Consider the following 26,383-nt stretch of genomic DNA (forward strand, 5'->3'; position numbering starts at 1 on the left):
GAATGTATGGGTTCCTGGCGAAATACATTAGTGAAGACATAAGAATATATGGGCTCCTGGTAAGTATATATGGGTCTGTATGTATGTGCTGTTTGTATGCATGTGTCTGTATGAAGGTCCTTTGCGTATACACGTCTTTATATATGTGCTCTGTGCATGCATGTGTCTGTATGTTTCTGCTCTGTGTATGCATGTGTGTATAAATGTGTGTATATGTTTTCAGTCAATACATGCGTGTGTGCTATGTGTATATAGCATACAGTGTTTGTGTCACATACTGGGTTCACAGACGAGTTCATAGGTGCAAACATGTTGGCAATCACCCAACCAATGATCAAAATGTTGCTCGTTCATCGAGTGATTGTATTGTTTATGGTGGAACAAAACTCATTGTTTTTAGCAGCACATCACCCGGTGTAACCTGCAGATATGCTGCTGATAACATGAGCTGTGGGGGGACAGATTGATCTCCCATCATGAACCTGCGTAAAGAGGCAGATAATGAAGCCCCGAATGACATCAATATAGTTGATCGCACTTGTTTAATGGTCTGAACTCATGTAGATGTTAGCATTTTGTGCCCCACTTAACTTTTGCACAGGGCCCCAATTTGTCTAACCCTGGCTCCGGTCTTGGTTAGACATTTGTGAATTTTCTTGTACTTCAAACCCTGCTGCAACTTGGATCCAAAACATCGGTGAAAATTGGACCGTTTTTGGTCACTGTCAGTTTTTACCATCAGTTTCGATTTTTTTTTTTTGCATGAAAAAAATAAATTACTTAAAACTAAATAAAGCTTCTCCTGTTTGTTAAAATGTAAAAACTAGACAGACCAGTAACTGCACATAAATGGCAATGTCGGCAATGTTTAATGGGGCCATAAATTTGTGTGGGTAATTTTACCTGTGACTCAGATCAAAAATGGAGTCATGTGAACAGCTCGAAAGGTTATAATGATAGTGTCCTATCTTTGAAAATACACAAAACTCAATATGGGGAAAAAGGACATCTGTATTACATACACCTACTTAGGAGAAATGGTCAATTACATATGGATCAGAATTTCTTGGTTAAATTGCCTACATAATGTAAATGAGGAAAACACTAAGATTTATAGGTTATTGGATATACCCTATACCGTGCCACAACTGTAACAGCTTTTTATCTGTATTCCTTTCATGCGCCCATAGAGTACTTTTTTGTGCTTTAATGCCGTGCCATACCATGGTGGTATTCTACCAAGGATAGATAACTTGCTGATATCTTGCTGATCAAGGGGGTCCATCTCCTGAGACCCCCACTGAACCTAATAAAGCTTTGAAATGCTCGGAGAGAGTTATAATTATCTATGGCGGCATCTTAGACAATAAATGGATTGGCATTGCAAATGCCTGGCCAGCCTCCGTTCTAATCAAGTATTTTGGAGCCAATTAACTGGGTTAGTGGTGGGTCCCAGCGGTCAGACCCCAAGCAATTTTATGGCTAGAACACATACCATAAAAGAAAAAAGCAGGACAAAGGCACAGCTGTATGACCTTGGGTTAATGAAGCTGCACACACATCAGGGAACACGGGTGCCACTTCCAAGGAAAATAGTCTGTATATCCATAGAGAAGAAAGTGGATAGGCACAATCCGTCCCGTGCAAAAATATCCTTTATTGTGGCATCAAGTTACCAACAGCAGGCAGATAAAACCATGGAGCAAGTACAGACGACGATCGTTTCACGCTTACATTGCGCTGCTGTGCCTATCCACTTTCTTCTCTATGAATTTTTTGGCTAGATTATGTAACTTGCTAAGATTTCATTGAGGGCTCATACTCCTTTGCGAGAAAAACGGACTAGTGCAATCCAATTAAAAAAATTTTTTTTTCCTCCGTTCATACTGGGCTGCCATCTTTTTTCTTTTTTTGTTTTGTTTTTTTTAAACGTCCATGTCCTTGAAAACCCAGCATTTCATCTGCCATGATAAGTTGGAATAGAATAGATAAAATACACATGCAGTATATACATAGAATTATTATACATTTTTATAGTGCCATTTATTCCATGGCGCTTTACAGGTGAAAGGGGCAAATATAGACAAGTACAATAAACATGAGCAAAACAGGCACACAAGTACAGAAGGAGAGAGGACCGTGCCTGCTAGGACTCACAGTCTACAGGGGATGGGTGAGGATACATTAGGATAGGGTGCAGCGGTTCAGCAGGCTGAGGATCACTGCAGGTTATAGGCTTGTTGGAAGAGGTGGGTTTTCAGGTTCCTTTTGATGGTTTCTGTGGTAGAATAGATATAAAGATATCAGCCACATATATAATTAGGACAGTGCTTGTGTAGCACACTGTACATGTATTTTGATACTAAATAAATTATTTTCTGGAAAAAAATGGTGTGGGTACCCCCAAATTTTATTAACAAGCAGAGGGAAAGCAGACAGCTCGGGGGACGATATTTATAGCCTGGGAAGGGGGTAATACCCATGGAGCCTCCCAGGCTATTAATATCAGCTCACAGCTGTATACTTAGCCTTTACTGGTTATTAAAATGGGGAACCATCCAAAAAAGACATAGTTTCCCCCAATAATTAATAACCATCAAAGGATAGGCAGACAGCTGTGGGTTAATATTAATAGCCTAGGAAGGGGCCATGGATATTGGCTCTGTCCCAGACTAAAAACCTCATATCTCAGCTGCCCCAGAAAAGATGCATCTATAAGATGCTCCAATTTTGGCTTTTAGCCTCGCTCCCCACTTGCCCTGGATTACAAAGAATTACTCTATGTAAATGGACCGCCCGCCAGGGCAGTGGGGTTACTCAGTACTGGGCCGGTGTCTCAGAGGAAGGTGTCACAGTGGCAGTGACCTGGTCCGTGGCCCTTGGCGTCCATGCAAAAGGGGTGAAATGTAGCTGAATAAAGTTTATAGATAGATGATACATGATGCCACCTGTGGTGCTCGGCAATGATGGTGTGATGGTTACGTGTGACTGGACACACCGCCTCCAGCAGGGCGATTTTCTCTGACACACGTGACCCTGGGTACATCGCCTCCAGTAGGGCGAATTTAAATAATATAACGTGCAGCTGGATACACCACCTCCAGCAGGCGAATTTCAGTATTACACGTGAATCTGGATACGGCGCCTACAGCAGGGCGAATTTAAATAATAAAGGGAAACACCAGGGAAACCGATACAATGGAGGGCCCTGCGATAGGGAATGGGGATGTGGAGACCTCCTGCACTCCCCTGAGTCAGTGTCTCTACACTCCTGACTGTCCCTATGCAGGTTCCGCACCTGGCGATGAGCAGGATACCTAAAAACCCTAGCTCGCCCTGCACCTAGCCCTTTCTAGTGAAATGGTGCAGAAACTAATCCCACCACTGCACTGAAACACACAAAAGGAAAGGTACAAATAGGGATAACACCACTTAGCTTTGCTCTGTTGCTTCTGCTCCCAGCAACAGAGTCCAACACCCGAATTCAGCTTCCACCTGAAGCTACTACACCAGAGCTCTGACTGAGCTGCAAGGAACTCTCTCTAGCTCCTTCCTCCACCAAGGATGGTTGGAAATGCCCAATATCACCAACAGTGAGTGAGAGCACATGACACACCTTTATAATTAAGCCAGAGGAATCACACCTGTTAGTGATTCCCGTTTAATAACGCTAACCACCACCGGGGGCAAACTAGAACAAAAGACACCACTGTAATGACCCTAATGGCCACCGGGGGCAAAACTAACTTTAAGCAACCAGCTTAAAGAAAAAAAAAGGTTACAAGTGCTTTTATCTATCACAATCCAACATGGATCATGACAGTACCCTCCCTTAATGAGGGGCCTCTGGACCCTCAAGACCGCTCCTCATTAGTGAACCACCTACAGAGGAGATGCCCAGATCCAGAGTTCACCCCTGCAACTACCTGCACGTCAGGTTGATGACAAACGAGCACCGGTGGTATTGGCAACGTATGTTCTGGAGGCACCACACATCTCCGAAGCGCCGACCTGGGGAACGAGTGGTGTATGGGCAAGTTTGCGGGGAACTCCAGCTGGTAAGTCTCTGGGCCAATGATGGCCGACACCAGATACGGACCGATCACCTGAGAATTCCAGACCCCCCGCAACACACTTCCACTGGATGTTTTTGGTGGCCACCCATACATGCTCGTTCACACACCGGTCCGGACCTGAACGTTTATTGCCACACATTCGTTTGTCAAAATATGGTGAACTCTTTCTGGAACTGACAACAGAGGTGTCACCACACTCACATCCCCGCAAGTCACTAAGGGAAACACCACCCTCCAATCCCTTCCACCACGAGGTCTGCGCCTCCCAGGGTTGGCTAATGGTGAGGGTTGAGACTTGCCCCTACTCTCCTGAAGCCCCTCTGCTGCTCTCACTGGAGAGGAAGGGGACGATTGTAGAGAGATGGCAGAGACAGTAGCCCCTAGGCAGCAGCCCTCACACGACTGCTCCCAGCTGACTACTTCCCTAGTCTGCCAATCTAAGACCGGGTTGTGTTTTTTAGACCAAGGGGGGCCCAAAATTATAGGTACTGGATTTCCCTCCAAGCCGTGGTATGACTGGGACTCATCATCATGTCCAATATGCAGCACAATGTCTTCTACGACTTGGTTTAACCCCCCCCCTGGCTCAGTGGGACAGAGTTAATGACCTGGACGCTTATGGGTTTGTCCAGCGTCTCACACCTCAGACCATGAGTCTGGACAAACTGAGCATCCACCAGACTGACTTCTGCTCCACTGTTAACAAGCACCGGTATGTCCTCCGGTACCTTGCTGACCATCACCTCAGCTGACATAGTACCTTCCGAGGGCGAGGAGGAAATATACACTCCCAGGTTGTCTTCCTCCATACGAACGGGGGAATGGCTTCTCTGACAGTACAGAAGTTTCGGCATCAGTGCCAAGGACTAAATCATTAGTCTGCTCACTACCCCCTTCAACTTGGGGAATACCAGGCAGTACCATGGGGACACTGACTCCACCCACCTGCCTGGGTACGTCTGCCTGCATAAGCAAGTCCTGCTCCCCAGCAGGAAGTCCACGGCACATCCTCGCCAAAGCCGTATATGGACCCTCTAGTTGAGGCAGAGGGTAGGCCTCAGACCCATAATTCCATTGCAGATGCTGCTGAAACACTTCATTCACCTCCTCACTAACCTCAGTGAGGGCCAGCAGCAACTGCTCACCGGTCTGCACTTGGCCCATGGCTCAACAGAGAAAAATGTTATGGTTGGTGATAATGTGACTGGACACACAGCCTCCAGCAGGGCGAATTTCTCTGACACACGTGACCCTGGATACACCGGCCCCAGTAGGGCGAATTTAAATAATATAACGTGCAGCCGGATACACCGCCTCCAGCAGGCGAATTTCAGTATTACACGTGAATCTGGATACGCTGCCTACAGCAAGGCAAATTTAAATAATAAAGGGAAACATCAGGGAAACCGATACAATGGAGTCCCCTGCGATAGGGAATGGGGAGGTGGAGACCTCCTGCACTCCCCTGAGTCAGTGTCTCTACACTCCTGACGGTCCCTATGCAGGTTCTGCACCTGGCGTCGAGCAGGATACCTAAAAACCCTAGCTCTCCCTGCACCTAGCCCTTTCTAGTGAAATGGACGGTGCAGAAACTATTCCCACCACTGCACTGAAACACACAAAAGGAAAGGTACAAACAGGGATAACACCACTTAGCTTTGCTCTGTTGCTCTTGCTCCCAGCAACAGAGTCCAACACCTGAATTCAGCTTCCACCTGAAGCTACTACACCAGAGCTCTGACTGAGCAGCAAGGAACTCTCTCTAGCTCCTTCCTCCACCAAGGATGGTTGGAAATGCCCAATATCACCAACAGTGAGTGAGAGCACATGACACACCTTTATAATTAAGCCAGAGGAATCACACCTGTTAGTGATTCCCGTGTAATAACGCTATCCACCAGCGGGGGCAAACTAGAACAAAAGACACCACTGTAATGACCCTAATGGCCACCGGGGGCAAAACTAACTAAGCAACCAGCTTAAAGAAAAAAAAGGTTACAAGTGCTTTTATCTGTCACAATCCAACATAGATCATGACAGAAGGGGTTAAGATGACGCTGCAGGCAGATCCTCTGGGACAGATGGTATAAGGCAGCAAGATATAAGAGCTCCCCACAGGTAGAGCTGTAGTCCCAGGGCAGTAGTAATAGGTTTTGAGGAAGAGGGTGCAGTGTTAGGCACAGAGATGTAGCAGTGCTGAAGGGGTTGCAGGAAGAAGGCAATGACACAACAGGGTGCAGTTTCCTTTACCTTGACTGTGCTTTCTAAGTTCAGTCCATGATCCAGACTACAGATGGAACAGGAGTTGATCAGCCTGGGAGCAACTTAGGAATCTCTCTATGCAGATGGGTTGTGTAGTCTCCTTTCTGGCGCCTATCTGAGGCACTTGCAGTACTGAGTTACACTGAAGTTCCCCTTGCTTGCTCTCTTTAGAACTCCCCTCGTATGGCAGACAGCCGTAGCATCCTTCTGGCTCACACAAGTTGCTGCTTTGCCTCCGAGTCTTAGCTTAGAACAGAGCATTTGCAGCCTCTTGTTCCTCCGGTTTCTGCTGCAGGACCATTAGCATCCATACATCCTCGGATACCGGACTCTGGACCATGCGCTACAGCTAGAAGTGAGCCTGAATTCTGCTCAATCCTCCAGCTCCTCTCCCTCCATCCACACACTTTTCCTTCTCAACAGGAACTTAACTAACTTCCCTTTCCTGGCCCCAGAGACCAGCTCCTCCCCCAGTTTGGTTCAGAGCTCCCTCTGTTGGCCTGGAGTGGGAACTGTGCTGTGTGCTAGATTTACCTGACACAGAGATCCTTCATTGCTTCCAAGCATGACATCACCCTCCCTAGGAGGAAGGTAATGCCACTGTGGCGACCATACTCCTGGGGGCACCACATAAAAGCTCATATTAAAATCGCATTGCATACGAATTGCAATTGCATCTAAAACGAATGCTGGGTTATAAAAATCAGGTTGTGCTCACATGAAAATCACATGACACTTTTATGACACTCGTTCGATTTTTCAGGAACAATATTGGACTTTTTTTTTTTTTTTTACTGTGATGGGTATGAGGCTGAGCCCTAACTCTTAACATACAATAAATATGACGATAGCCAACATAATTTATTTTTTTCTGGATAGCTTGGAAAAAAATGATCAGGATTACCTGATATTGTTTGCAGATAATTTTCAAAACCATAGTAAACAAGCTCTGCATAAGAAAACTTTGACATGATTCTTGTAGTCATCTTTATTATAGGGTTTTTTAGTTTGGGCTTCTGAGTGCAAACCAATAAATTAGCCTTTATGGGTATGTACCCACAATCTGGAGTTGCTGGTGGTTTGACACTGCATACTTATGCCCGTAGCGGCTAGATGTGATCACATAGTTGATGGGATTTCAAGCTCCCCTGTAGACACCGACAGACCGCAGCATGTCAGTTTCTCTTGCGGATGCTCTAGTCTCCACAAGAGAAATTCCATCCGTACAATGTATTGGATGCGGTGACTCCGCACGATTCAGTGAACACATGCAGATTCATCTGCGTTCAATAGACAGCAGCACTTTGGATGCAGCGAACATGTGCTGCGTCCAAAACACTGCTACTTCTTGAACGCGTATGGCCAATCTGGGGGGTTTTCTAGGAAAAACACCCACCTTATTAAAATAAAAACACTACACATTATCTTCTTTGGATAATTTTGGCCACAGCGGCCAGTATATTAACAAATAAACATTTACAATAAATATTAAATACACAATCTTATACGACATGAGGGGAGGGTTCTTGGAGCCCCAAAAATCTGGCTAAACACAAGAACTTAAAACTCCACGTTACCCTCAGCCATAAACCACCAGCTCGAGGGCACCAAACATCCCATTCCGGGAAGGCTAACCACCAAAAAGCTCCCGGGTAAAAACCCGTCCAGAGCCGTAACCAGAAGCCAGATCCACCCAAACAATTGTAACTGTCCAGAATTTTAACTTCCAATTCCTTTTCGCTGATTCAGCGTCAACTCCAAGAACCCCACCCCCCGTCAACTCTGCCACTGTGTCGAAGCAACCTCCATTTTGAACCACCCCTAAGATACCTGCACCGTGCTCCCAGCTCAACCTCGACCAACCCCATGTGATTAAAAAAAGGGGGAGGGTGGGTGGTTCTTCTCCTGCTGTCTTCTGGTCGAAGTGAAAGGTTCCCACACTTTCCCCTGACCCTATATATCACCCCACCCCCAACTCTCCTCCCCTATCCCTGAACCACCAATCCTATCCTATCCACCTCATTTTAAAACAAAATAAAAAACCCCTTTATGTCCCAGCGCAGTCATGTGGGGCTTGCATACGAGCTGTGCCTATTCCTGCCCCTTCTGGATCGTGGGCACCCGACCTATAGTGTGGCCAGAGGCTTATTGCCCTTTCTTATGAAAACACTGCTGAATCCCCTCCAACCCCCCCCCATATAGTCTAGATGTAATTTGTACCTAGAAATAGAAAACAATTGATAGCCACTTCCCGCAGTGGCACTGCTCCTGTAATGTTGACGCTGCTTTTCCTGTAAGATGACATTGTAATGTCACATGACCGCTGCAGCTAATCAGTATTCAGTCTGCTGATTGGCTGCAGACCAGTAATCCATCAGTACCTTTATCCACTTTGACGTAAAAGTGAAGGCTGCAGCTGATCAGCAAAATGAATGACGTGTAATGTACAATGTTGTTGGAATACCTTTTAGTAGAATTTTTACAGTTGAAATCAAAATTATTCAACCCCTTCCCCATGAAAATTACGTTTATTATAAAATTTACAAACTTTTTGCTGTTTGCAATAAATCAAAGAACAACAGTTTAAGGAGAACCTGTCAGATCTCCTGGCAGTTCCCGACTGATAATAAAACTCTTCTAAAAGGAGATTTCTTTAATATGATCTTTTTTTGTTGAACATTTATTGCTGTCATGTTTGAAAATTATCTTTAATCCTCCAGTGTTGCATGTGCTAATCAGGCAGTACTAGTCTGTCACGCGTCTCTGCTTTTGGACGATTGGGCGACTCCTGATCTTGGAATCGGGCCTGCATGCGCTCCCCATTATGGTAGGATAGTCACTAACATTCATTGATTTATGTGCTGCAACCTCTTTCTCCAAAATCCCATCAGAGATTATAGATCGGGTGACAGTGACGACAACTCTAGAATCTTTAATGAGTTCTTCTGAAACCAGTCCTTAGTAATATGATAGGATGTGATGCAAGATTACCAGCCAGGAGGACCGGCAGGCAAAGGGTTATCAGGTAGTCACATCAAAACCAGAAAGTGAAAATCAAAAGCAGATTAGCCAGAAAAACAGGCCAAGGTCAGAACACAGATAAACTCTAGTACTCACAGGGGAGCTACACAAACAACCAGCAGAGCTATTGCGATAATGGGAAACAGGGGATTGAGTACAGGTTTAAATTGGGAGTTCTGCCCCTGGCTCCATCAGAATTATCTATTGAAGTCCCAGAATACACAAAGGAAACTGACTGGAAAGGACTGAGCATAAATAGCACTAGGATTGAAAACATATATGGTTGCCCTGTGGCAACTGTGGTGCCTGTGTTGTACAAGCTAGCGCCAAGAGCAGGGATTAGATGCAGTGAGTTCTGCCACTGGTGTTACAGGTGGACTTTGAGGTATATTTGAGATCATAGTCCCAGTGGAAGGTCCAATGAAGACATTGCTTCAGCTACCTGACAGAATGCTTGATGTAGGATTTCTTGAGATTTGACTGAACCCAGCTTGACCTCCAGATTTTGAAGATTTCCAGTGCCAAAGGAAGCAAATCAGCCTTAGAGTATCACTAAGCTACCACCATGCTTCATTGTAGTCATCACCAAGCCACTGCCATGCTTTAATGTAGGCAGGGTATTCTTTTCAGTATCTGCTTTATTCTTCTTTCAAAGGTACCGCTGATCCATGGGTCTTAAAAATTCCAGTTTTGTTTCATCACTCCACAGAACAGGATTTCAAAGATATGGTTTCTTTATATTGTCTTGAGAATGGTGAAACCAACTTTTCTTGTGCTTTTTGTTCAGTAGTGGTATATAGGACAGCTTTAAGTTCAGGCATGGAGACCTTCAGCATTTTTTATGTTCCCTATTGTGAAAACAGACATCGCCATATTTTGTGGCAGGGTTTTTACAATCACTTGAGGATTTTTGACCATCTGTCTCAGGAATCTGGTAGGAGCTGGTGGCAGAGTCCTCTGTTTGCTACAATGTGGCCCGTGTGCAGTTTAAAGGGAATCTGCAAGCAGTATTTTACTAAGTAAAATACAGAAAAGGCCATATTGGCGCCATTTTACTAAAGCCCACCGGTAGATCAATCTGAGCAAACACCACCCTTGTTTTGGAAAGATGGGTGATTAAGGGTGAAGAGACCTAGAACGGGCCACCCCCTCCAATTTATACTACAAAAAAGGGCAAAATTTTAGTCCGTTCTACCCATCTATACTGCTTCAACTTTATGTTGGTGGTTTTCTCCCATAAACTGTTGTTTCAGGTCCTTTTACAACATTTATATCGGATTAAATTCAGGACATTAACATGGCCATTATAAAACTTTTACTCTTTTAACATTCTTTTGTAGAATGACTTGTGTGCTTTAGGTTATTGTCTTACTGGATTACTCCTATTCTCTTGAGATTCATCTCTTTGACAGATGTGATATTTTCCTTTACAATTTACTGGTAAAATTCAGAATTCATTGTTTAGTCAATGACCGCTAGCCATCTTGGCCCACTTACATCGAAACAAGCCCAAAATGTAATGTTATCAACACCAAGTTTTACAGATAATATAATGATTTTTTGCTATAATGCTGTTTTTCTTTCTCCAAATACAGCCCTTCTCATATAAACCAAAAAGCTCTCTTTAGTATTATCCATCCACAAAACCTTCCAGATGATGTTTAGCAAACTGTATACTGGCAGCCAGAGCCACCATCAGGGCATTACTGAACTTACTGGTGTATGGGGCTAGATGAACAGAAGCAAAGAGAGGAGGGTCTGGACCCAGTCAAGCCCACCTTTTGCTTCTGCTCACTGGGCTCCAGGGGCAGGGGTTGGTTGCGGCACATGTTCCTGGAAGACCGTCTCCGCTTCTGCAGACCACTTAGCCATAGCCGACTTTGTCCCTTTGAGGATGTCCATCAGAGAGGCAGCTACCATGGTGAAGTTCGGGATAAACCAGCGGTAATAGCCCACAATGACAAGGAATGCTCTGACCTGCTTCTTTGACAGGGGCTATGGCCAACTCTGGTTAGTCTCAACTTTATTTACCTGGGGCTTTATTTCACCTCTGCCTAAAACATAGCCCAAGTATTTAGCTTGCTTTATTCCTAAGGCACATTTCTTGAGGAAAACCCTGTTTTCTGTAGAGTATTAAGAATCGCCTGGATCTTGCTCACATGTCTTCTCCAATCCTGGCTGAATATCACAATGTCGTCCATGTAGGCAGCTGCGTACCTCTTGTGGGGAGCTAGGATCCGGCCCATGGCTCTCTAGAATGTGGAGGGAGCGCCTTGTAACCCAAACGGTATTCTAGTGTACTGGAAGCATCCATCTGGCATTGAAAAGGCAGCCTTCTCCTTGACGTCTTGGGACCTGAGAATTCACCAATACCCCTTTGTGAGGTCAAGGGTAGTAATGTACCGAGCCGGCGCTAGCCTCTCAATTAATTCATCGACACACGGCATTGGGTATGTATCAAACTTAAAGACCTCATTAAGCTTCCTATAGTCATTACAAAACCACCATTCTCCATCTGGTTTCGATACAAAGACTATTTGACTGGACCAGCCACTCTCGAGTTCTTCAATAACTCCCAGACTCAGCATCCGCTTTACCTCTTTCGAGATGGCTTGAACCTTTCTACCAAGCCATCTGTCTGTGGATGGTAGACTGAGGTCTGAAGGTTTTGCGATTTGTAGGGTTTTGCACAACTCCTTCATCACCTTTGACATAAACGGGGGCCCTTGGCCCGTCAAGATCTCTTTAGGCAACTCTGTTCTAGAGAAGATTTGGACCAACTCTCAGGCGATACACTTGGTGGACGAGTTGCGTAGTGGAAAGACCTTCGGGTTTTGCGTAGTATAGTTCAGTACCATCAAGATATACTGATGCCCTCTGTTGGACTTGACCAGGGGTCCCACTAGATCCATAGCTATGCACTCAAATGGAACCTCAATAATAGGCAAAAGCACTTAGGGGCTACAAAAGTGGGTTACTGGGGAGGTCAGCTGGCAGGTGGGACATTACCTACAATAGTTTAGGATTTCTTTGTGACAACCGGGCCAATAGAACCTCGAAAGGATCCGTTCCCGTTTTTTTTCTACGCCCAGATGACCACCTAACACATGTGTATGGGCCATGTCTAACACCCTGCGTCTGTATGTCTCTGGCACCAGTAACTGCTCATTTACCTCCCCTCTCAGCTGGGTGACCTGGTATAGTAACTCCCCAATTACTGCAAAGTACAGGTAATGGGTGTCAGCCTCCGGCTCTTGAGCAACACCATTAAATACCGTTATATTGTCAAACGCCCCTTTTAGAGTTAAATCCTTGAGTTGGGCGGTTCCAAAGTTTCCCCCACACACCTTCAGCTCAGGGATGTTGACCTCTGGTGATGCATTTTCATCCTCATCACCAACAAACACAGAAAAAGGAAACCCGTCATCTGCTTTGGAGGTGAAAATGGGCCCCCTTACCTCTTTGGCCCGTGAGTAGCCACAGCTCAGCTCGACTACCCACCTTTCCTGAAAAACATTTCAGCCTTTTGAGACTTGGGTGGAGGACATCATCTCTGGAAATAGGGTCCCACAGCTGCACCCCAACAGTTGATCAGCACTCTTAGTAGAGTTAATACCCTGAGACCACATAGCGCTGATCTGGACAGCTGTCGTCACACTATTAGATAGATAGGAATAATAATAATAAGTTTATATAGCACCAACATATTCTGTAGCACTTTACAATTAAGGCCGGCTTCACATTTGCGAATGTCAGAGCTGCGGAGGGCTGCGTAGTTCCTCCGTGAAGCTCCGCCCACTGCCACATCACCTCGGTTCAGTTCCGCCTACGTCTGCAGGCGGCCTGCGTACCTATCTTTAACATTCAGTATGCATGCGTCATTTTTATGTTTGCGGCGACTTGCGTCAAATGCAACATGTTGCATTTTGTTGCGGTCACCGCATCATCAAAACGATGCATATGACGCATCCGCATGACCTGCATGCAGACGTAGGAGGAGCTGAACGGAGGAGGTGCGACAGTGGATGGAGCTTCACGGAGGAACTACGCAGCCCTTCGCAGCTCTGATGAACGCTAGTGTGAAACTAGCCTAAGTAGGGAAATATACAGACAATAATACAATGTAACACATTTAACAGTTACAGGAGAAGTGCGGGCACTGCTCACAAGCTACAATCTATAAAGAATGAATATACTGTATGTGTGTATGCTGTAATAAAGATTGTGTGAATGCTTAGATTAAATAGCAGCTATAAGGCAGCCAGCAATGGATGTCTGACATCCCATGATCTATGCAGTCTAGCTGCATACTTCATCTATGGGCTGTCACTAGGGGTCATTTCATGACGGGCAGGAACAGGGCGGCCATCAGAGCATTACTGCCCTTACAATTGTATGGGGCTCGGTGAGCAGAAGCAAAGACGCAGCCCGGTCCACCACCCCTTTACTTCTGCTCACCGGGCCCCAGGGGCAACAGTTCAGGGTCACAGCAGGTGCATAACACTGTATAGTTAAAAGATAGTTTAGCACTTTACGTAATCGATTTAACTAAATGACTCATGAAAAATAGATTTAGTCGCAAAATGCTTAGCGGGAATGTGCTACAAAGATTTTATGTTTTGGGCATTGACCACTCTCTGATTATTGTTAACCAATGTGATTGCGAGATGATTAAAAGTCACTTAGTGTAGAAATTCAGCATCGCCAATAATAATTACTATTTCCCATATTTCATATTTGGTGCCAAAATTCAAGAAAGGCCATGTTAGTAAGAGCCTTATCATTTCAAACACATTCGTCAACAATAACCAGAAAATGGACAATCCTTTTAGTCATAGTTTAAAGTTTTGGAATAATTTACTATACAGTTTGTCACCCCTTATATCATAAAATAATAAACAGAAACTGCATCTCTAGTAGACTGACACGTCCAGAAGCAGTGACCTCATTACTATAACAAGCAGGATTATAATAAGAGATAACAAAATCCACCATTCACAGTAGGTAGTGTCACAGCTCACCTCTTAGCTCTTCCTACACAATGACATCTGCATGTCACTACTCTTGAGGACATGTATAGAAAACTCTCTCAGGAGTCCCCTGTAATTTCTTATGATATATATACACACTATTTTTGGACCATAAAACACCCCCCAAATTTTCAGAAGGGAAATACAGAAAAAAAATAATGCGTCTAATAGGGGTCCATCTTACAGTCCGAATTCAGCTTACCGGGGGGGGGGGGATCAGCAGCGCCGAAGTAGCGGGGCCACAGGAGGCGTTTGGTGGACCGGCGATGATATGACTCCCATCACAGACTGGTTCGGTGGTGCGTGGACTTTGCCGACATTTTGTGAAAGGCCGGAGCCCCCTCACTTCCATTGCTGCAATGCTGTGGCCTCTGGGAAAATTGCCGCTGGAGGCGGTGCATGCACAGATTGAGATCTCTGCACCGAGATCTCGTTTTCTGGGATCTCGGAACGAGATCTCAATCTGCGCATGCACCGCCTCCAGCAATCATTTTCCTTGAGACCACAACATTGCAGCAATGGAAGTGCGGGTGCTCTGAATACTACCGCATCAGTCTGGGAATCCTATCATCACCCTGCAGCACCGGACCACCAAACACTCCCTCTACCACTTACCACACTACTGGTAAGTACATTCCGACTAGAAGACGCACCCCCATTTTCCCCTCAAATTTTGAGGTAAAAAAGTGCACCTTATAGTACAAAAATTACAGTACATGCATATCTCCATATCTCCAAACAGGCAAGAGAGCAGCTTCCATAAATGTACAGGAAACAGAATACAATAATCTGCAATCAGAAATATAGATTCTAAAAAAATTATAACAATCTGATTTCAATTAGTTCAAAAAATATTTGACACATCCCTTTAAAGAAAAATAAATAAAAAATATACCTAAAAAGAGTACAGGATATGCTAAGAAATGTTTAATAGGTTAGAGTAGAGTAGGGTCCTGCCAAAAGTGTCTACCTTGTCGTGGTGGCAGGCTTAAAAAATCTTTTGGTGAAAACAAAAACTGATGGCTATGTGACATGGTTCGATGGGAGCTGTTAATGTGTGATTGGTGAGAACATTTGGTGAGAAGATTTTCAGAGAGAAAGCGGTGGGACTGTGGAAAGTTGAAATGGTGGAGGAGGAGCTGGGATGGAGGTGGAGCCTGATAAGTCTGAAGGGGGCCTGAAAACTTTGCAAGTATGGGACCCTGAAATTTCTAGTGGCAGCTCTGTGTGTCCATGTGTGGGAGCCAGTCCTGTTCAGCCCTTATTCATAGAAGACTTCACTATGACACAGGGTAAGGTTTCAGTATTAGAGGTTTGGACCATCCTGAGTTTGGGTATACCTTGACTTTGGTTAGATGGCTTTTACGCTTTTTCCATCAAAAACATTTAAGTACCCAATGTTATTTATATGCATGATTGCTTTTTTCTTATTTACTTACAGCAGGGTGTTTGTTCAATTTTTTTCTGTCTTGGATGGTAATATGTGGTCTGGTCAAGGTGTGATGTATTTGTTCCTTGTATGTGATATTATTTGGTCACTATGTGGTGGTAATATGTCGTCTGGTCATGGTGTGACGGCGTTTGTTCCTTATATGTGGTGTTATTTGGTCACTATGTGGTGGTAATATGGGTAGTATTAGGTATTCTATCATTGTTTTAATAGGTTAGAGTAGAGTAGGGTCCTGTCAAAAGTCTACCTTGTCATGGTGGCAAGCTTAAAAAACATTTTGTCCAAAACAAAAGCTGATGGCTATGTATGTGATATGTTCGATGGGAACTGTTAATGTGTGATTGGTGAGGACAGGGTGCAGAAGTGGAGCTTTTCCAAGATTGGGTGGTGGGACGGTGGAAGGTTCAAGGGGTGGGGGCGGAGCTGGGGTGAAGCCTGAGTGGAGTCTCAAGGGAGCCTAAAAATTCTTCCAGTATGGGGCCCTGAAATTCTTGGTGGTAGCTCTGTTGGTAGCAATGTTCTTTTTGGGGAGCAGTGGCTTTCTCCTTGCAATCTTACTATGCACACCATTGATTCTCAGTATCCTTCTGATGGAGGACCCATGAACATCAATATTAGCTGAAAGAAGCCATGAGTTGCTTAGAAATTAACTTGTTCCTTTCAGACCTTGAGGACACACATGCTTTGCTCTTGGGAGTGACCTTTTGGGACGACCTTTTTTGTTGAAGGCAATACTGGTCTTGAATTTCCTCTATTTCTACACAATTATTATTATTTATTATGGAGCCATTTATTCCATGGTGCATTACGTGTGAGGAGGGGTATACATAATAAAAACAGTAATCCTAAACGATACAAGTCACGACTGGTACAGGAGGAGAGGACCCTGCCCGCAAGGGCTCACAGTCTACAAGGGATAGGTGAGGATACAGTAGGTGAGGGTAGAGCTGGTCGTGCAACGGTTTTATCAATCAGCTGGTTACTGCAGGTTATAGGCTTGTCAGAAGAGGTAGGTCTTCAGGTTCTTTTTGAGGGTTTCCATGGTAGGCAAGAGTCTGAAGTGTTGGGGTAGAGAGTTCCAGAGTAGGGGTGATTCGTGGGAGAAATCTTGTACGCGATTGTGGGAAGAGGAGATAAGAGGGGAGTACAGAAGGAGATCTTGTGAGGATCGGAGGTTGCGTGCAGGTAAGTATCAGGAGATGAGGTCATGGATGTATGGAGGCCACAGGTTGCGGATGGCTTTGTATGGTTAGTTTAGTTTTGAACTGGAGTTTTTGGGTAATGGGGAGCCAGTGCAGGGATTGCCAGAGGGGAGAGGCCGGGGAATAGTGGGGGACAGGTGGATTAGGGCAGTGGTCTGACAGTGGTTTGGTGGAGTCCAAACTCTAACTTAGAGATGGTTTTGTAAACTTTCCAGCCTGAGGGACATCAACAACTCTTTCTGAAATCTCCTTTGTGACTTTGATACACTTCTACAAACAAATGTTGTAACAATCAGATTTTGAAAGATCAATGTTCTTTAAATAAAAAATATCTTATTCACTCAATTCTGGTTGTCATCTTATTGATTGAAAATGCTGAATTCCAATATTGCTTCAAATTATCTGCTAATTCTAATAGTTCACCTAGTTTTGTCACTCACAGACAAGGGATATTGGATCCTTTTCCTCATTTTAAAATGACACAGTGTAATATTTTTAACTTCTTTGATTTCTTTCTCTTCATTTACTTTTAGGACTTGTGTGAAAATTTTATGTAGTTAGGTTAAATATGCAGATATATGGAAAGTTCTAAAAGGTTCACAAACTTTTAAGCACCACTCTGTGACAGAAAATTTAGATTGTGAGCTCAAAGAGGACAGCATTGACAATGTGATTAAACTGCTGCGTAATGCTTAGTCACTATATAAGCAAGCAAAATAAATGCACAATAAATTCTGTCATTCATCAATAGTAGCAGCCAATGCAAATCTGTACTATTGTTCAGGCAAATAATACCTTTCTTTGAGGATGCCCATGTTAATGGTAAATGACTCATTCTCTTCCTATATGGTATGATTAAAGAAGGTTTTCATGGAAAAAAAACAGAAATAGTTTAGATATTATGATTATTCTGGAAAATAAAACTTAAAAAATGATTAATTTTATCATGTATTCTCTATATGGCTAAAAAAGGGCTGCAGATTTTTGTGACAGTAGACTTCTAAAGTTACAGCCTCTTGAAAATGAGCCGGGCATTCAGTATTTTTTAAAAGATGATTGCTTTGCAACACTTCCTCCTTTAAATGAAATCCACTTCTAATGTTAATAGTCTGTCTTGTTTCCTTCATAAAAAATATCTGTCCATTATATAATGAAATAAGTCCTGTTCAGAAATAACATTAGAACTTTAGTGATAACTCCGCTTGTATGAAGAAGAGGCTAATCATCATTAAATATATAAAGCCTTAAAATAGATACGGTAAACCAATATGCTTCCTGCAGAAGTGCTACAGATAGAAAAAAACATAGTACAGGCTGTCTGGGGTGTAGAGAAACGCCTGACATGCATGAGTATTATGAGGTTATTGCGTTAGGACAGAGGCGGACACTGACAGCTGTGAACCCCTGTACAAGAAATATGTCCGGGCCCTCCTCTTATGGCAGCAAAGGTAGAGATTATACAGGTGCATCTCACAAAATTACAATATCATCAAAAAGTTAAATTATTTCAGTTCTTCAATACAAAAAGTGAAACTCATATATTATATAGAGTCATTACAAACAGATGGATCTATTTCATGTGTTTTATTTTTGTTTCCACAATCAGTGATGGTTTGAGGAGCCATGTCATCTGCTGGTGTAGGTCCACTGTATTTTATAAAGACCAAAGTCAGCGCAGCCATCTACCAGGACATTTTAGAGCACTTCATGCTTTCCTCTGCCGACAAGCTTTTTGGAGATGGCAATTTCATTCTCCAGCAGGACTTGGCACCTGTCTACAATGCTAAAAATTACCAATACCTGGTTTAACCCCTTAAGCACGTTAGCACGTTAATGACCAGGCCAATTTTTACAATTCTGACCACTGTCCCTTTATGAGGTAATAACTCTGAAACGCTTCCATGGATCCTGGTGATTCTGACATTGTTTTCTCGTGACATATTGTACTTCATGTTAGTGGTAAAATTTAATTCAAATAACTTGCGTTTATTTGTGAAAAAAACGGAAATTTGGCAAAAATGTTGAAAATTTTGCAATTTTCCAACTTTGAATTTTTATGCCCTTAAATCACAGAGATATGGCACACAAAAAACTTAATAAGTAACATTTCCCACATGTTTACTAAACATCAGCACAATTTTGGAACCAAAATTTTTTTTTTGTTAGGAAGTTATAAGGGTTAAAAATTGACAAGCGATTTCTCATTTTTGCAACACCATTTTATTTTTACGACCACATCACATTTGAAGCCACTTTGAGGGGTCTATATGATAGAAAATACCCAAAAGTGACACCATTCTAAAAACTGCACCCCTTAAGGTGCTCAAAACCACATTCAAGAAGTTTATTAACCCTTTAGGTGCGTCACAGGAATTTTTTGAACATTTAAAAAAAATGAACATTTAACTTTTTTTACTAAAAAAATACTTCAGGTCCCAATTTTTTTATTTTACCAAGGGTAACAGGAGAAATTGGACTGTAAAAGTTATTGTGCAATTTGTCCTGAGTACGCTGATACCTGTTATGTGGGGGGGAACCACTGTTTCGGCGCATGGCAGAGCTCAGAAGGGAAGGCGCGCCGTTTGACTTTTTCAATGCAAAGTTGGCTGGAATTCAAATCGGACGCCATGTCGCGTTTGGAGAGCCCCTGATGTACCTAAACAGTGGAAACCCCCCCAAGTGACCCCATTTTGGAAACTAGACCCTACAAGGAACTTATATAGATATGTGGTGAGAACTTTGAACCCACAAGGGCTTCACAGAAGTTTATAACGTACAGCGGTACAATTAAAAAACCATATTTTTTCCACAAAAATGATGTTTTCACCCCCAATTTTTATTTTTCCAAGGGTAACAGGACCCTAAAAGTTATTGTGAAATTAGTCCTGAGTACGCTGATACCCCATCTGTGGGTGTAAATGACTATTTGGGCGCATGGCAGAGCTCAGAAGGGAAGCAGCGCCATTTGACGTTTTTGGCTGGAATTGAGATCGGACACCATGTTGCGACTGGAAAACCCCTGATGTACCAAAACAGTGGAAACCCCCCACAAATGACACCATTTTGGAAACTAGACCCCCCAAGGAACTTATCTAGATGTGTGGTGAGAACTTTGAACCCCCAAGGGCTTCACAGAAGTTTATAACATACAGCCGTACAATTAAAAAAATCATTTTTTCCACAAAAATGATCTTTTCACCCTCAATTCTTATTTTTCCAAGGGTAACAGGACCCTAAAAGTTATTGTGCAATTTGTCCTGAGTGCGCTGATACCCCACATGTGGGGGTAAATGACTATTTGGGCACATGGCAGAGCTCAGAAGGGAAGCAGCGCCATTTGACGTTTTTGGCTGGAATTGAGATCGGACACCATGTCGCGTTTAGAAAGCCCCTGATGTACCAAAACAGTAGAAACACCCCACAAATGACACCATTTTGGAAACTAAACCCCCCAAGGAACTTATCTAGGTGTGTGGTGAGCACTTTGAACCCCCCAGTGCTTCATAGAAGTTTATAACGACCGGGCGTGAAAATAAAAAAATCGTATTTTTTTCACAAACATGATCTTTTAGTTACCAATTTTTTCATTTTCCCAAGGGTACAAGGAGAAATTGGACCCCAAAAGTTGTTGTCCAATTTGTCCTGAGTACGCTGATACCCCACATGTGGGAGAAGACTACTTTATGGGCACACGTCGGGGCTCGGAAGGGAAGTAGTGACGTTTTGGAATGCAGACTTTGATGGAATGGTGTGCGGGTGTCATGTTGCTTTTGGAGAGCCCCTGATGTACCTAAACAGTGGAAACCCCCCACAAATTACCCCATTTTGGAAACTAGACCCCTAAGGAACTTATCTAGATGTGTGGGGAGCACTTTGAACCTCCAAGGCCTTCACAGAAGTTTATAATGCCCAGGCATGAAAATAAAAAAATCGTATTTTTTCTACAAACATGATCAATTAGTCTCCAATTTTTTTATTTTCCCAAGGGTAACAGGAGAAATTGGACCCCAAAAATTGTTGTCCAATTTGTCCTGAGTACGCTGATAAATCATATGTGGGAGAAAACTACTGTATGGGCACACGTCGGGGCTCGGAAGGGAAGTAGTGACGTTTTGGAATGCAGACTTTGATGGATTGGTCTGCGGGTGTCATGTGCGTTTGGAGAGCCCCTGATGTACCTAAACTATTGAAACTCCCCACAATTGACCCCATTTTGGAAACTAGACCCCTCACGGAACTTATCTAGATGTGTGGTGAGCACTTTGAACCCCCAAGTGCTTCACAGAAGTTTATAACGCCTGGGCGTGAAAATAAAAAAATCATTTTTTTCCACAAAAATGATATTTTTGCCCCCAATTTTTTATTTTCCTAAGGGTAACAGGAGAAATTGGACCCCAAAAATTGTTTTGCAATTTGTCCTGAGTATGCTGATAACCTATATGTGGGGGTAAAACACAGTTTGGGCGCATGGCAGAGCTTGGAAGGGAAGGAGCACCATTTGACTTTTTCAACGCAGAAATGGCTGGAATTGAGATCAGACGCCATGTTGCATTTGGAGAGCACCTGATGTGCCCAAACAGTGGAAACCCCCCAATTATAACTCCAACCCTAACCCCAACACACCCCTAACCCTAATCTGAGCCCTAACCCTAGCCCTAACCCTAACCCTAGCCCTAACCCTAATGGGAAAATGGAAATAAATACATTTTTTTAATTTTATTATTTTTCCCTAACTAAGGGGGTGATAACGGGGGGTTTGATTTACTATTTATGGCGGTTTTTATGCTTGGCGGCTGTCGCACGCTAAAAGACGCTTTTTATTGTAAAAATAGTTTTTGCATCAGCACATATTGAGAGCTATAATTTTTCCGTATTTTGACCCACCGAGTCATGTGAGGTCTTATTCTTTGCGGGACGAGATGACATTTTTATTGGGTATCATTTTCAGGCACGTGACATTTTTTGATCGCTTTTTATTCTGATTTTTGGGACGCAGAATGAACAAAAACCAGCGTTTCATGAATATCTTTTGGGGGGTGCGTTTACACCGTTCAGCGTGCGGTAAAATTGATAAAGCGCTTTTATTCTTCGGGTCAGTACGGTTACAGCGATACCTCATTTAGGTCTTTTTTTTATGTTTTGTCGGTTTTTTGCAATGAAAACAATTTTATATAAAAAATAATTATTTTTGCATCGCTTTATTCTGCGAGCTATAACTTTTTTATTTTTTTGCGGATGATGCTGTATGGCGGCTCGTTTTTTGTGGGACAAGATGACGTTTTCAGCGGTACCATGGATATTTATATGCGTCTTTTTGATCGCGCATTATTCAACTTTTTGTTCGGTGTTATGATAATAAATCATTATTTTTTGCTTTGTTTTTTATTTTTATTTTTTAAGGGGTTCGCTAAAGGGGTTAACTAATGGGACAGTTTTATAGGGCGGGTCGCTACGGACGTGGCGATACCAAATATGTGTACTTTTATTGTTTTTTTTTTTATTTTCAAAAAATGAATTTATTGGGGAATATTTTTTTTTACTAATTTATTTAGCGATTTTTTTAAAATTATTTTTACACTTTTTTTTTTTTTTTTTTTTACTTTATTACATAGTCCCAGGTGGGACATCACTGTCCTGTGACAGATCGCTGTGCCTCGGCAGGGAGGGGGCTCCCTCTGTGCTCCCTCTGTGCCTCCCTGAGCCCCCCGCAGCAGCGCTGCACATTGCGCTGCCGTGGGGGGCTCAGGGAGGCACAAAGGGAGCCCCCTCCCTGCCGATGCTTCCCTTTAACCCCTGGTACACCGCGATCGTGCTTGATCGAGGTGTACAAGGGGTTAACGTGTCGGGGGCGGTCTGTGACCGCCTCTGACACATTGTGCCGGGTGTCAGCTGTGATAATCAGCTGACACCCGGCTGCGATCAGCGGCGCTCACCACGTGGGCGCTGCTGATCGCATTAGACGTACTATCCCGTCCTTGGGAATTAAGTTCCAGGGCACATGGACGGGATAGTATGTCTAATAGCAGAAAGGGGTTAAAAACAACAGTATCACTGTGCTTGATTGGCCAACAAACTCACCTGACCTTAACCACATAGAGAATCTATGGGGTGTTGTCAAGAGTAGGATGAGACACCAGACCCAACAATGCAGATGAGCTGAAGGCTGCTATCAAAGCAACCTGGGCTTCCATAACACCTCAGCAGTGCCACAGGCTGATTGCCTCCATGCCACACTGCATTGATGCAGTAATTGATGCAAAAGGAGCCCAAGTATTGAGTGCATTTACTGAGCATACATTTCAGTGGGCCAACATTTTGGATTTTAAAATAATTTTTCAAGCTGGTGTTATAAAGTATTCTAATTTACTGAGATAATGGCTTTTGGGTTTTCATTGGCTGTAAGCCATAATCATCAAAATTTACATAAATAAACACTTGAAATAGATCAATCTGTATGTAATGACTCTATAGAATATATGAGTTTCACTTTTTGTATTGAAGAACTGAACTGAAGTAAATTAACTTTTTGATGATATTCTAATTTTGTGAGATGCACCTGTATATACTGTGTCCCTCATTGCATAGCATCCTTTCTTGTTATCACAGTGCCAACCCATATTATGTAGTGGTAGGAGGATGAGGGTAGTAGTCTGCGTTACTGATGTTAGATGCAAGAAACCAAGGGACAGTAGTGAAATTAACCAATCTGTTTATCTCTAAGCATTTCAAAGTCGGACCAACTCTTTCATCAGGAGTAACACAGCAATAAAATAAAACTAGACTATTGGACCAATGCACGTAGAGCGGAATCCACGGTTCTAAGGGATGTGGACTTTTTCTAGCACGGAGGATTGGTTACATCGATCTTATTGTTGTGTTTTATTAGAGATTTGCTTGCTGTGTTTTACTAGTGATTTGATTGCTCGTCAGTTTAAGTGCACTAGTTTCACCTGGAAAGTGTTCAGCTTGAGGAATCACTGTTTCCATTCAGTGACAGTAAGCAGAGGAAGACTTCCAGGCTCGATCTTATGTATACCTAAAGGCCCCGTCTCATATAGCGAAATCACTAGCGAGATCGCTAATGTGTCACCGATTTTGTGACGCAACAGCGATCTCGCCTGCGATCTCGCTACATGTGACACGCAGCAGCGACCAGCCCACCTGCTGGATATCGCTGATCGTGCAGGAATGTCCTTGGTCATTTTTTCTCCGTCGGCATCCTGCTGGCCAGCGCGCATCGCTGTGTTTGATCGCTGGATCATTGCTGTGTCGCTGAAGAGATCTGCCTGTTTGGCAACTTGCTAGAGATCATTTAGCGACGCACCAGCGATCCCTACCAGGTCGTATCGTTGTCGGGATCGCTGGCGCATTGCTAAGTGAAATGGGACCCTAAGGCCAGACACGAGATTGGTAATCAGGGAAAGCAATCATTCCATTCCTCTTGGTAGTGTCTTAGAGGCCTCAATGGAACCATTGTTTCATATGAACCTCTAGGTTGACTCTTGTTGTATGCTAATTTGTGAATGTATGCTGATTACGTATTGCATCAGCCCACTAAAGTCTACTAACCTACAGAACTTAGGATAAATATGCTATTTTAACAATCGAACAATGAAGAACCATCTCCCCCCACGTTTCTCCAATCCTGTGGAAGAATGTCAGCAATGGAGGCTGTGGATATAAAAAGTCTCTGGCTCCCTCTACAAAGAGACACTCTTCAGGAATAGCCCAAGGGAAAAGTAGCAACATCTGGTGGAATACAGATTTGCTCCAATGCCCATCACTGAACCCACAGATGGTTGTAGAACCTAGGTCGGGACAATCAGGCTACCTGGCACTATACCCCATTGTGCTCTGTCAGCCTCCTAAGCTTGCTGCTACCGTCTCTCTTTGTTGGTGCCCGCCAAAAGCCGCGCACCACAGATTGGGGGAGTTGGCCCTGGAAGTCTTGAAGTCACAGATGTTCTAATTCTCGGCGAGCCATCAGAAGGGTGAGAATTTGACATTTGCACCATCTTGTGTATTTGTGTAAGGGGGTGAAGCACAAGAAGCCTCTGAGTGGGGTTACCTTCTCCACTCCTGATCTGGAACCACTTGGCCAGACAGCAGGGTTGCTAGAGGGAAGAATTTCTGCCCTGGACGTGCTGGGTCATGTGGCTGCTGGGAGGGGAGAGGAACAGGAAGGAGAGCACACAAAGCTCAAATCAGCGTGTGCAGGGGACAGGGCAGGTTGCATCTGCAAGAAAGAGAGAAGAGAGCGCTCCCAGTCAGAGGGTATGGACAGGAGGACGTGTCAGAAGTATTGCTGACTGTGAGTACTTGGAGTCGGAGTCTGAAGTGATGGGAGAGGTGCGCCCTGACCCCCGCGCAGAGACAGTGACCCCCGCACGTAGCCCGGTACCCGCGGTGTTAGTGCAGAGCCCCTGACTCCTGTTGAGAGACCTAATAATAGACGGAGCATTGTTCCTCCGGGAGAGACTGTGGTGTTGAAGTAAAACTCAGAGCAGAGGGGGCCCCGTTTGCCTAGTACCCCCTCTGCCTCCTGCAGTAACCCCCGAGACTCCGGCTGTGGGATACTAGAGAATACAGAGTTCACAGAGACTGAGATGACAAGTGCCGCTGCTGTTTGGCGCCTACGTTGAAGAAGACGACCCTGCAAGCAAGTCCTCATCAGACTGATAAGTTCCAAGAACACCTGTTCCTAACTGTTATTCTTTTTGACTGTTTGATATAATGCTTTAAAACCAGTTTAACCCCCACTGCTTTCTCCCTTCGAGGAGTATCATATCCCTGTAAATAAAACCCTTTATGTTTTGATCTGTCTCGGTTCCGTGGTGACATACCAGCACCTGCACATTTATTACTTGCTGGGACTGTACTATTATTATTTATCATTATAGCGCCATTTATTCCATGGCACTTTACATGTGAGGAGGGGTATACATAATAAACAAGTACAGTAATCTTAAACGATACAAGTCACGACTGGTACGGGAGGAGAGAGGACCCTGCCCGCAAGGGCTCACAGTCTGCAAGACTATATATTGTTGATGGCTGGAGCTGGATACACATCTTACGATCATCAGATCCGTCGTCTGTCGGAACATGGACTGTGGCTATGTTACGCACAGTGGTGGCTCAAGTGGATTTGTGGACCCACTGTGCCACAGGGCCTACATAGGAAGGGGCATAGCTAAGCGACTAGCAGGTGTTCACTGGAGCTTCTGAGGTGCAGATAGACTGGGCGGCAAGTGAGGAACAGGACACTGGCCGCAACGGAAACAGGGGGCAACAGTCAGGCACTGGGAGTGGCCTCACCAGAACAATGTTCAGGCACGGTCC

Source organism: Dendrobates tinctorius, unplaced genomic scaffold (genome assembly GCF_039654945.1).
Source record: "Dendrobates tinctorius isolate UK_male_01 unplaced genomic scaffold, ASM3965494v1 ptg000083l, whole genome shotgun sequence".
NCBI classification, from domain to species: domain Eukaryota; kingdom Metazoa; phylum Chordata; class Amphibia; order Anura; family Dendrobatidae; genus Dendrobates; species Dendrobates tinctorius.